The sequence below is a fragment of the Hylobates moloch genome, unplaced genomic scaffold (assembly GCF_009828535.3).
Source record: "Hylobates moloch isolate HMO894 unplaced genomic scaffold, HMol_V3 SCAFFOLD_1, whole genome shotgun sequence".
In the NCBI taxonomy this organism is placed as follows: domain Eukaryota; kingdom Metazoa; phylum Chordata; class Mammalia; order Primates; family Hylobatidae; genus Hylobates; species Hylobates moloch.
This window is the reverse complement of record NW_026652276.1, coordinates 30,461,895-30,475,222: the sequence shown is the minus strand read 5'-3', so window position 1 is coordinate 30,475,222 and position 13,328 is coordinate 30,461,895. Positions and strand designations below refer to the sequence as shown.

The 13,328-nt window shown below is 35.3% G+C and overlaps 1 protein-coding gene across 7 annotated transcripts in view; it reads right to left on the bottom strand.

Annotated features, from left to right (window-relative positions):
- ERBB4 (erb-b2 receptor tyrosine kinase 4) overlaps positions 1 to 13,328 on the bottom strand; it is a 1,173,590-nt gene that overhangs the window by 162,400 nt on the left and 997,862 nt on the right. The window lies entirely within an intron of this gene.

Below are 13,328 nucleotides of genomic sequence, written 5' to 3'. Positions count from 1 at the left end.
TCTTATGCTGAAAACTTTAATTTTTGAAGACATTTCCATCGCTCGTTGCACTTTACATAGCCTCCATTCATTCAGCACATTAGGTTTCATAATAATGTTATTTTTCAAGATAATGTCACTCTTTATAATTTGTCCTTCATTTTATATGATGCTTTCTTGTGAACATCCTGGATATATCTATAAGTCATGCAAAATGTCTAAGTCAGTCTAGTAAGTCTTGATGATATTGCTGCCATCAAATCTATTGCCTGTGTAAACAATGAAAGGCCATTTTGCTCATTATCTGTTTTCTAAGTACTATTATAAAGATAACTGCATCCATTAATATTGTCCATGACCTACATGATTTATATATATATATATACACACACACACACACAAATATATAATACATATCACATATTCACTGTATATTTATTTTGAGCACCTGTGCAGCAGGAAGCATTGCACTGGCTAGTGGAAGCACACACAGGAATAATACACAGTGGCTACCCTTTAAGAATCATAATCTGGTAGGGGAGAGCAACTTGTACACATAATTGCAATGCAATCAGATAAACTAAATAGATGTTTTAAGTTCCATGAAAGCATCCAGGAGGGGGACGACACCTGATGGGGACTGAAAAGGAGCTAGATAATATTTAAGAAGATGATGGCATTTTAAGTTGAGTTTTTTTGTTGTTTTGTTTTTTGGTGTTTTTTGTTTTTGTTTTTGTTTTGTTTTGTTTTGTTTTTTGGAGACAGAGTTTCACTCTGTCATCCAGGCTGGAGTGCAGTGGCGTGATCTCAGCTCACTGCAACCTCTGCCTCCAGGGTTCAAGCTATTCTTCTGCCTCAGCCTCCCGAGTATAAGCTGAGTTTTAAATCCTGAATAGGGTCACTAGAGAAATTTTTTTTTTCCAAAAGATATTAAGCAACTCTCTAATGGTTATTCTTTTAAATCCATACATAGTACAGTACAGTAACTCCTCAATGTCATCATTTGTTTTTAAGCAAAACAACTTACTGTATAACAAAAACAATTTTACCATAGGCTAATTGATATAAACAAGAGTTAACTTCCTACAGTATACAGTATGTTGTTGTGCTTAAAGTTGCAGCAGTTTCTAAGAACCTTTTGATGATGTTAAGTGAGGGCTGACTGTAGCCATAATATATATCCTATTAGTTTCTAGAGGGAGGTGTCAATTTGCTCTCTCCCTCTCTGTGATTATATCTAAGAAACCATATCAATTGCCATTTCCTTTTCAGGGGAAAAGGTACAATGTGGTCTTTATTTTTTTAAAGTCTCTTTGATCAAATATAAAATTTTCCAGTTAAATATACTTGTCTTGGCACTCAAGAGATTTATGCTATTTCCTCATAGAGCTTTGATAAGCTATAAAATATTTAGGCTCTGTCTGTATGGCTAGTCATTCACTTCCAAATTCTTCTTTCTTTTCAAAATAAATAAGAAGAAATCGAGCTACTTTTTGTGTCTCCATAGACTATCTTTGAATGTCCGACCCAGGTTTTGAAGTCCCAGTCCTGGAGATATAGCTCTGTTATTTTAATAGTATTATTTGTTTCACTATGACCTACAGTTAACTTTGCTTCATTTCACTGGTCTTTTTTTATACCCAGAAAGACAGTGTGCCCATGAATATTCCTATCAGATCATGTAGCTGCTGCCCTTTTCTTTAGCAATGGTTAAATGACTACCAAAGCTCAACCCTGGGGAAAAAATCTTTATAATAAGTTGCCTAAATCCTTTTATTTCTCCATAATATACATGTTCTTCTTCATCCGGATTTTATCCAATGGAATAAATGTGGAAACTTATAGCTGTTGCAATTTCCACTCATGGGTATTTTTCTCTTCTTTTATACACTAGTTTGTTCCAATTGTTAAATATAACATTTTCGTCAGTGCTATCATTGTGAAGTTCAGCACTTTCTCCCTATGCATGGGGCATCATTAAACTCTTACTATGTATCAAGCTCTGTGCTAAACTTAAGTTCTTCACACATGTTAACTGTCATGTGAGTTTCATGTTAACACTCACATCTCTACCAGGTAAATACTTGTATTATCGCCATTCAAAAATGAGCATGAGTTTTAGAAAGACTGACTGGAGCAAAACCAAAGATGTAATTAATAATTAATGGAGGTAGGGTCCACATTTTTTTTTGTTGTTCTTGATCTCATTACTTAGATTGTTTTGATTTTCTGGGCTTCTTTTTGGAATATCACGTTCATCCCACCTAGGAACTCCATTCTATTTAATAAACTAAAACGTAGAAATACTTTCACCTCGAGAAGGGAGATTGGCTTACATTTATAGAACATATAATTGGTGAGTGCCTTAGGCAGAAAGACAAACATAACACATGGCCTGCAGGTTGCTGGAATGGTTTCTTAGTGCCAGACTGCTTGAGCATCAGAATGAAGCAGTCCTTTGTGGATATTCCTCCTCTAAACAAGTGAAGGAAAACTATCTCTTAGCTCTGGGCTCCCGGTTGTGACACTGTGGAGTGGAAGAGGAGGAGAAAGGCTCTTCTTGGATTCTGACTTCAACCCAACTTTTCCATCTGCATCTGCTTTCCCCGTTAGTTAGTCTGACTGCATCCAAAGTAACTGTGATTCACATGACTTCTTTAGGCTCTTTTCTATGGCTCTGTCATACTTTGTGCTAATTTGGGTGACTATGCTTCTCAATGCACTTAAATATTAATGAAAATAGAAAATAAGTTAGAAGATGTTCTAAAAATTTGTATTTTAAATTTTATTCCATTCACTTTAGAGAATTGAGAATATTATTTGACAGCTTTGACTAAGAGTGGCCAGGGGAATAAAATTTCCACCTAGTTTTTTTTTTTTTTAATCTCCCATTATATTTAAAATACAGATTTCCCTTTAAATAAACAAGGATATATTTTCAAGTGCTTTAGAATTATTAATAACCAAAACTCCCCCAGGAGTGATATCTTTGAAGTCCTAAAATCACAACTCTTCAAGGACACAAAGTGGAGCTAATTTACCCACTTATCTGACCCAAAGTAGAGATTTTTAGATTCGTTCAATCCCAAAAGGGAAAAGTATACCCTAGGTAGTATTTTTCTGTGAAACAACTCTTATTTAGAGTGGTGAATGAGTAAGCTGGCAGAATAAGGTGATACATATTTTTCCTGCCTGTGTTGTATGTGTTTTGGGGATAGAGAAATTTAGAACTTCCAATGTAGCAATTTCTGTTGACAAGAAATTTAGTTATTATGTTGCAATGGGGATTTTTTTGCTGATAAAATTCTTGATTCTAGTAGTCCACCCCTATTAAGTTTATAAATTGTTTATCAGCCTTTTTCCACACTCACCAGTAGGAAAAGCAAAAAACAAAACAAAAAATAAGGCACTATTTCTAACGACAGCAACATCAGTAGCTTTGAGAATATTATTTCTGTGGGTTCCATTTTCAGTCTTTATTATAATTCTCCCTTGCCTACAATCTAATTTCTTTTAGACCCATATGGTACCAATTTCTTTAAAGCATATTGTAGTAATATTAAAAATCTCAATCTAAATATCAAATTAGCCCTCAAATCTTAAGAGATAAATCCATGTGGGCTCACAGAATTCTCCCTTCAGGCATTGAGATTTTAGTAATTTGTTTCTTTGTTTCTTAAAAAGAACAAATTGTTTTAATGTTGCATTTTATAAAGGACTTCAAATGTGTAGGTGTCCCCCAAAGTACTTGACTTTTGTGGCATTTTTAAAAAAAATCATAACTTGGAAAATCTCAATATTCGAGTGACGATAATCAAAATTACTTTGGGCTGAAATTCTGTATTTTGTATCACAGTCCATAGGAGAATTTCACAGCCAAGTAATAAACCTGGAAAATATGGGTTTATAATGGAAATGTCGACAGACTCTAGCAGGCACTGCTGTAATATCTTGAATCTGATTTAAAAGAAGTTTTCAATAATGTTTCTCCAAGCCAGTCTTTTGGGAAATGCAAGTTAAAAAAAAAAAAAAAGAAAGGTTTTCTACTACCTCTATCTCAATGATTGATGAAAATGTGAGTATTTTGTGGCCAGATACCTCAGGGCACCTGTGAATAAGATCACGGTAATGGGAGAATACGCATGGAGAGACTGCTGTCCTGTCCTGTAAAAAGCCACCCAGTTAAAGTCTCACTGCATAGATACATTTCGATATAATGATAATCCATAGGTTCACATGGATTATACTTGTATGTTCTCAGATGAGGGTACTAATGGAATAAATTATCACCCCACCTAGTCATGTTTTAATAGAAACTTTTCATAGGAGGACAATAACAAGAGCAGCCGTGACTAAGATGGTGATTCTAGAATTACCGTAATTTATTATATTGATATACAAAGTCTGTGCTCTCTCATATTCTCTGCAAAATTATGGTACAAAATGTCTGCCTTTGGTATATTTTTATACTTCAAATGTTATTGATTATGACAGGAAATAAGATATTTTTTCAATCATTTAATTAAGGCAAAAAATCAATTAGGCATGGGTACCGTCAATCTGAGTTTGTTGCCTTGCCCCATTCCTAGAGTTATACAATATAGCGTCCCTGAGAGAGGTAGCCTGTGGAAGTGCTTAGGTCGAGCTGAGGAGACTTTGGGCAGAATCATGGCTCCATGCTTACCAGCTATGCAACCTTGAACACACTTATGACCTCTTTAAGTCTCAGTTTTTTTCAGGTAAAATGAGAAGGAAGTAAACAATAATAAGAGTGAGAAAATAATAATGATAGCAAAACGTTATTGAATGCTGATATACATCAGATACTGTGTTAGGTACTTTGCATACATCAACTCATTTAAACATATAATAGTATCAATCTCATAACCTTGTTGTAAGAATTAAGAGAAGTACTCTATGTACCTCGTTTGCATGACTTCAGTGAAAATGTTGGCTAGTTTTATTACTACAAGATTAATTTGTTTCAAACACAACACTTAGATTAAAGAGACACAAGGGTCATTACTTTCCCTTATTGTGTACTGCTGTGGATTGCCATTATAGATCTAAATGAAATCAAACTATAAGACAACCTGTTCCATAGAAGCCCCAGTCACAATCGGTCAAGGGCTTGCACATCAGGGGCTAGAAGGAATTCATGAAATTTTCTCAACTCCAACACAAAGGACCTTTGGCTGTACACTCTTGATTTAGAGACTTCCCATATTCTAAACTGGCCCTACATTCTTCCAGTCTATAGTAGAAACTGAGTCATTTCAGGCTGATGTTGTGACTTGATATGCCAAAGCTTTAAAGAAATAGCCATCCAAAATATTTAAAGCAAAATTTAAATGGCTAGACGCTTAACATTTTTTTAAAGTATAAAATGATAAAGTAGAAAAGAACACATCATAAGTATATACAGGTCAATACCACTTCACAAATTGAGTGAACTCATGTAAGTGTCACCCAGATTATGAACAGTAATGATATCATGGAAGCCACCCCATCCATATTGGCTAGATTTTTATGGAAATCTTAAACTTATATGGAAATTAGCACAAGACTATTACTTGATTTAGCACTCAAACCATTCTTGATGAAAGCTTTATAAATTCTACTTCATTTTAGTAGAATAACTTCAATAAATCTTAATATGTACCACAAAGGATATAAAAATAGATGGGATAAATCATTCATTTTATTTTTAAAAATAAAATAACTGATTTTAGGGTTCAACTCGGTCTGGCATTTAATCTACAAGGGACTTGATAATAAAATCCATGGCTTAAAGCTTGTGTACTACAATTTCTAGGAGTATGGCCCCATTAGCAAACTGCATTCATGCTAATGTGCTTGCTTGGGGCGATAATCATTAGAGTTCGTAGTTCCAGTTCTTGCCAGGGGAAGTACACCAGGAGTGAGTGATGTAGTATTGTAATTATACAATTAGCCTTGTCAAGGCATGGAGCATTGGGAATAGTAGGATCTTGAAACCTGAAATGTGGCTAGCTGATAGATGACTATCATTAAGCTCATCTTTTGTTCACTTTGTGATGAGGTAGAGACTGAGCTTAGGAAAAGGCTCCTTAATGAAGGATAAATTCCTTGACCCAGAGCCACTCTTCTTCACGTGCTCATCACCACTCAGCTCACCCTCCCTTTCCACAACTACACATACATTTTGTTCATATTTTACCTTAGCCAAATAAAACATCATGAACAGTTGCCAAAAAGCTCTTTTTAACCAATCAAATTTAAATAATAGAAAGTGAAATTCTGTACAAATACTGTTTAGCCTAATACTTTTAATCTTCACAATAATAGCTATCAACATTCTACATCCCTTTTCACACATACATATTTCATTGGGTATTGTAGAATTGTGGCTACATAGAATGATTCTATATTCAAAACATAAATTATTCTTACTAGTATATTGATGTTTAAGGTGTGTAAAAATAATACATATGCATACATATATATTTATGTATACATGCATGTGTACACATATATACATATATAGTATAAAAGCATTGTATATTTTGTTTTATCACATGATATTAATAAGAATTATCCTAAATTTTTAAACTTTCTTATAGAAGAAAAGATTGGCATAAAGCCTTAACTGCTTGCTCTCATTCACTTTCAGCCTGTATTCATTATTAACCTAAGTTTCCTCCCTTGCGGCTCAATGCCCTTTGGGGTTTATTAGGCTTTCTTCTGTAACCAGAGTGATCTGCTAAGCCACTTTCCCGTGGTTAAATGAGGTTGTACAAGTAGGAATTTAGATGTTCCCACTAGGTAAGTATGAGAGGATATAATACTACCTGTTTGGTGTTGCACCCCTTCTAGGTTACATAACTACACAGACCCTTTTCTTCATAGCCACCATTATACTAGATTTTTGTGCAATCCACAGAGGATACCCTTTGAAGTAAGACTGACAAATTGCTAATGCTAGAATCAAACTGAGTGTCCAGAATATTGTATGCCCATTTTAATGTGCGAAACACAAATGTTCAGAAGTTGCTTTAAAAATAAGTCATTATTACAAATATTGATCATGACAAGGCTTGAGTGCATTTAGAAACAAATAAGTAGGAGGTGGATGTGGTTGTAAAGGGATGGCATGAGGCCATGAAATAGCTCTATATCTTGACTGTGGTGGTGGTTATATGAATCTACACATGTGATAAAACTTCATAGAACTACACACACACATACACATACACGTTTGTGTAAAACCAGTGAATCTGGAAAACTTATGCAGATTTTACTAATGTCAGGTTCCTGATTGTAATACTGTATTATAGTTATACAAGATGTTATTATCAGGTAAAATGGATGAAGGACAAATGAAATTTCTCTTTAAATTTTTGGTAACTTCCTGTGAATCTACAATTATTTCAAAATAAAAAGTTGTATTTTTAAAGAGCTATTTGGAGAAAAAAAATTGGTTGTGATCAATTGTGGAAGTAAGTTCATCTGTGTTTCATCTTCAGTCCCACTATAGTTTTTCTGTTTCCAAGCAAATCACTTGACATTCTCATTCTTTGTTTCTCCTATTTTCAGAAAAGGGCAAATCTTATCTCCAGATTACTATAAACATCTTGAAATCTGTGAGAAAAATAAAATCGCATGCACGCATCTGAAAGACCATAAATATATATCACAACTTCCTGAGAGCACTATTGTTAACACCCATCTACCTCTACAGTTTTAGAAACAAAAGCCATAGGGGAGCAATAAACTAGATATGCCAGTCCTCCTACTTTGATTTCGCATTTGAGAAAATCACTGTGCTCTTAAAATCTGCTACAATACCAAGCCTCAAAAAGTCATGACTAACAGATGAAACTGTGTGAGCACTTTACGCACATGAAATATAATTTAATCCATTTGGATTAGGGCAGCTTTCACTTTTCTGTTAAAAAAAAAAAAGTACCTTAAAAGTACTAGCTAAAGCATAAACTCACAGTAAAGAAATTAAATTCTTTACTTTCTGGATGTGAATGGCAGCTGAATAAAAAACTCTTTGCCATTTATAGAAAGGAGTAACTTACAAGCTGAATTAGAGTTGCTCAGCGTGCCAAACAAAGCCACAGGCAAAGCAAAGCAAAAGGGAAGCTTGTTATTTTATAGGTTAGACAAGAAAAAGCCTAAATGACTTCTCTAAGTGAGAGACCTTCATATTTCATGCAAACCCCAGGAAATAATTAAGGCTTCGGTGGAATTCTGGGACCTGTGCTCTATAAACCGCCTCAATAAACTTCGTTTTCATCTGGTAGTATAGAGATTCTTTCTTATCCCTCACTACTCTTTAAATATTGCCCTCCTTTAAGGCAATGAAAATTTGGCACATAAATAAAAAGCATAAAATTGTTTCAGGGAGGGAGTGAACATGATTCAAATTCAACCAGGTGCTTTATCACCGATTTGGGAGGTTGCAATGTTATTAGACAAACTGATAGATCGAGAGGGAAAACTATTGGTGGAAAGGGAAGATTGAAAACAAAACAAAACAAAACAAAACCTTGGGAGATAAACTAAAAACACAAAAAGTATTTCAAAGCAAAAGTAAGATAGCCACTTCAAATAAAATCCTATAGAGAAAAAATTCATTAGCTCATTTAAAAAACTGTCACAAGAGGTATATGACCTCATATTTTAGCCCAACTCTCCATCACACTGTAGTAGTTATAGAACCTAAATTACAAACAAAGCATCCACAAGTGTTACAGTCAGGGCTTGGGGATGGTGCTGGATGCCAGTTAATCTGAACTGGGATATCAGGGTGGCAGAGCAGTTATAGATTCAGGTCTTGGCTCTGTCACTAAGAACTGTGACCTTACCTGGGCTCTGCCACCTGCTTATGTTTCAGTTTCCCCATCTCCAACATAGCACATTAGATGGTGTTAAAGCTGGTTTCTGTGAGGATCTAAAGAATCCTTAGGGTTCCATGAAGCCCTGTCTACACCCTTCTGCTGCTGCAATTATGTTCTGTTTTATTTGTTTTGATTTTAAACTAAGATTTCACATGAAACAGATTCATGCCTCGAGAAAATTTAAAATCACTGAACTAGAACTTCTGGGGCTCCTTCCTGCACTAACATTTCAATAGACTCTGATAATCATTTTTAAAGATTCATCAGTTCCACAAAAGAAAATTTTCTGGGCTGGGTTCTTTCTGTGTCATTTTTAAATTGTTTTTCTTTCCTTGTGTAGAAACAGCAGCAAAATGCAATATTAAAATATCAATTGATGTTTTGTGCTTGCTACTTCTAAATAAATAGGAAAATTTTTGTGTTTCTAATCTGGGCTCCATATGTGGAAGGGTTTTTGTACTGCAAGATGTAAAATTGCAATTTTGAAGCACCGGCACCCAGAAAATAAGTCTCACTTAGGTTTTGTTGGCTGAGAAATTGCCTTATTTCTAGCAATGGAGGTGGAACATAGAAAAGGCAGAACTCAACCACCTAGAAAACAAAAGGCTAGTTTCTTTAAGACTGAAAGGGGAAGGTAGAATCACTGGTGGCAGTTCTAGAGGGGGCTGGGAGTGGGATTGGGTAGAGAGACCTATGTTCCTACTGTCACAGTGTACCCACAAAGGTGCTCGGCTTCTCAAGGGATGGGGAATGCATGGATATCCAGGCCCTGGAGGACTGAGTAGCATGAGACAAGGATATATAGGACTATATCCCTAGCCACGCTGATTGGGTAGGAGAGTTATGTGGCAAAGAGCCTCATCACCCTAGTCACCCCAGTCTAGTTCAGCTGATAGAAAACCTATACCTCTGACATGTAAGTGAGCCCAAGGAAAAATCCCAGAGCCACCCAGCAGACCACCAGCAGATTTCAGATTCCTGAGCAATAAACACTTACGTGTCAAATAAAATAGAGAAGAAGACAACTATTTGGAAGCTAGATAATTGTGTATGCCTGACTGAGAGACTGGAGGGTTCTGCTGTGATGGGGATGAACAAGCAGCACCTTTATGAGCCAACGACAAAATTCAGAAAAATGGAATCCCTGCTCCTGTTTGCTCAGCACTTTGTATGCCTCTTCAGGTTCTTCAGTATCTCTAGAAAGAACCCCGTCGGGACTTCCTTATACATGATAAAGTGGAATTCAAGCCAATTCTAATAGGTGCTCGCCAAGCCAGAATAATTTTTCCCCAGCTTTATTGGGGTATGATTGACAAATAGAAATTGTATGTATTTAAAATGTACAACCAGATGTTTTGATATATGTATGCATTGTGAAATGATGACAACCATTAAGCTAACAAACATATCCTTCACCTCACCCTAGTTACCATTTTTGTGTATGTGTATAGTAAGAACATTGAGATTTACTCTCTTAGCAATTTTCAAATATACAACACATCATCATTAGCAATAGTCACCCTTCTATACCTTAAGTCTGTACATTTATTCATCATATAACTGCAAGTTTGATCAACAGCTCTTTTCTTCTAACCCAAAGCCCCTGATAGCCACCATTCTACTCTGATACTATAGAATAATTCTAATTAAGAAAAAAATAATGTACTCTTCCTTACATTTGATATATCTGACCATACTTATTTCTGATTAACATGAGGAAAGAGGAAATGACGAGGAAAATTTGTCTGGAGAAGACTTGTCTTTCGGCTTCTGGCTTTCCTGGGTCTCCAGCTTGCCAGTTGCTTATTTTGGGACTCGTCAACCTCCGTAATCTCATGAGCTCATTCCTTAGAACATATATACATTCATATATATATATATTTCTTAGAATAAATGTATATAGGAATACATATATCTATGTACACGCATTTTATTGGTTCTGTTTCTCTCTAGAAAGCAATACACTTAATATGATTTTTAAATTAATCAATTAATTGTTCCTGGTTAGATCATGGCTGTAGATAATTTTCCTTTGGGATTCAATTCTCAAATCTCTAATTATGACATGTCCTAAGAAATACACCAAGACACTGCAAGAATTCCATTATTAGGTTCCCCCCGCTCCACCTTTTTTGTGGGGGGACAGGGTCTCACTCTGTCGCCCAGGCTGGAGTGCAGGGGTGCAATCACACAGCTCACTGCAATCTGTGCCTCACCGGCTCAAGTGATCCTCCCACCTCAGGCTGGCTTTTTATTAAAAAAAAAAAAAAAACACTGTATCTCCATAAAATAACCAATGACTTGTCCATGTTTCTGAGTTTAGTTCTCCTTCCTTAGACTAGTATGCAGTGTGACCCTAGGAGAGTCACTGAAGGTATTTACTATGAATAAAATCTTACCATCAAGGTGATTCATGCCGCTGACATACACAAAATATCTAATGACAATTAATCACACTATATAGTGTATTCAAATTTAAATGATCGCAGTAAAAATGATAAATAATAAGCTATCACCTTTTTTCTTCCAAAATGTGATTATATAATTACAATAAATTTATTTTTATTTTAAGGGTGTATTGTCATTAAAGGGAGTTTAGCTATGCCACTAATACTGTGACTTGTAATTTTAATATTTATCTTTTATCATGCCTTTATAAAATATAAAAATTTTTCTGTGTCCAAATATACTCAAGGAATCCATTCAACCAATTGGTATTCACAAACTTCCAAACAGTATTAAATGTCTCTATTACATGACTAAATATATTAATAAGTGCCAATTTTATGTTTTCTACAATGTTAGTAGGGTTATTTCTCTTCTCTAGACTATTTTTTTTTAATTTCTATAATTTGCATATACATGCATATGACTGAGGCCATATCTACACATAGCATCTGGTCTTGACCAGAACTAAACTAGAAATGTCAGCACCCAGTTCAAGCACTTAAATGATATCAGACATTCATATTTGAATTTAATTTTAATTCATGCAGAAGGAAATGGCTGGATTGAGTAAGAAATTAAGTTTCTTGTCACTCCATAGTTACTACTAGAGAAAAATGGAAAAGAGGAAAGAAAGAAGGTAAATGAAGGCTCTGCTCGTGTAACATATTCAAGCCTTAAGGTTTCACATCTGTCACAGAAGAGGAATTCATTTCTTAACACAAGAACCTGCTCTCTTTCCAATCATTGTGAACCACGTTTTTAATATGAAAGAGGTTCTTCTCTCCCATTTGCCCCTTCCACTAACTCCCACTCTGCCACCAATAGTAAAGAAAAGAAAGCCCACAGATACCTGCCCCCGGACCACAAAAATAATCAGGTTTTATTAGCTCCAATTAGAAATATGACATGGATATTCAAAGTAATTTGGTGATAGCGTAGAGTTGGAAATGAAAAAAAAATTGAGAAAATCTATTAAACTGGTCCCAAATTACACTAAACTTTGAAACAGTACTAATATTCTCTGAAAATATAAATGCTAGAATCAGTCTGTTTGCAAAAATACACTGAAAAAGTCTTTATTTATAGGCAGAATCTAAATTATTTTGGCTAGACACACTAGGTTAATTTTAATTCTTAAAAATATTGGATAAATTTTTTAAAATATTTTTTGGAAGAAGTTTAAATTGAGTATACAACTTAATCAGGTAATCTGTGAATCATCTTGAAGGGTACAAGGGACCACTGACATATTTTTAGAATCACCCTTTCAACTAGTTTCAATGGCAAAACACCAAACAAAAAAAGAAAGCCCTTGGAACCTTACATCTGAGTTTAACTGCAAATCAATTAGAGCACCGGAAAAAAAATCTGACAAGGTAAATAGGCCAGCAAAGTTCTGAGGAAGGTTTTAGGATTTTGAAAAGTAATAGTGGCCCATACTCAGTATTCAGGCTTTACAAATACAGCACCAGTGATATATGTATCATAAAAAAGCTACAAATGATAGTTTCCTTAGAACAAAGTCAGAAACTAAAATTTTTGCAGGAATAGTAAGTCAAACCAATATTAACCTTTTCTAGCTTGAGACTGAAAAGTTAGAATTTTTTCTTTGCTCCTCTTCAGTAATAGATTGTCTTAAGAATTTCCCCTGAGCTCAGTTCTTTGCCAGTTCACTGGTGGTTTCACCTTTTCAATATTACAAATAATACTTTATTATTATTATTATTTTTTGAGATGGAGTCTCACTCTGTCACCCAGACTGGAGTGCAGTGGCATGATCTCAGCTCACTGCAACCTCCGCCTCCCATGTTCAAGTGATTCTCCTGCCTCAGCCTCCTGAGTAGCTGGGATTACAGGCACCCACCACCACGCCCGGCTAATTATTGTATTTTTAGTAGAGACGGGTTTTCACCGTGTTGGCCAGGCTGGTCTCGAACTTTCGACCTCAGGTGATTCACCCACCTTGGCCTCCCAAAATGCTGAGATTATAGGCATGAGCCACCACACCCAGCC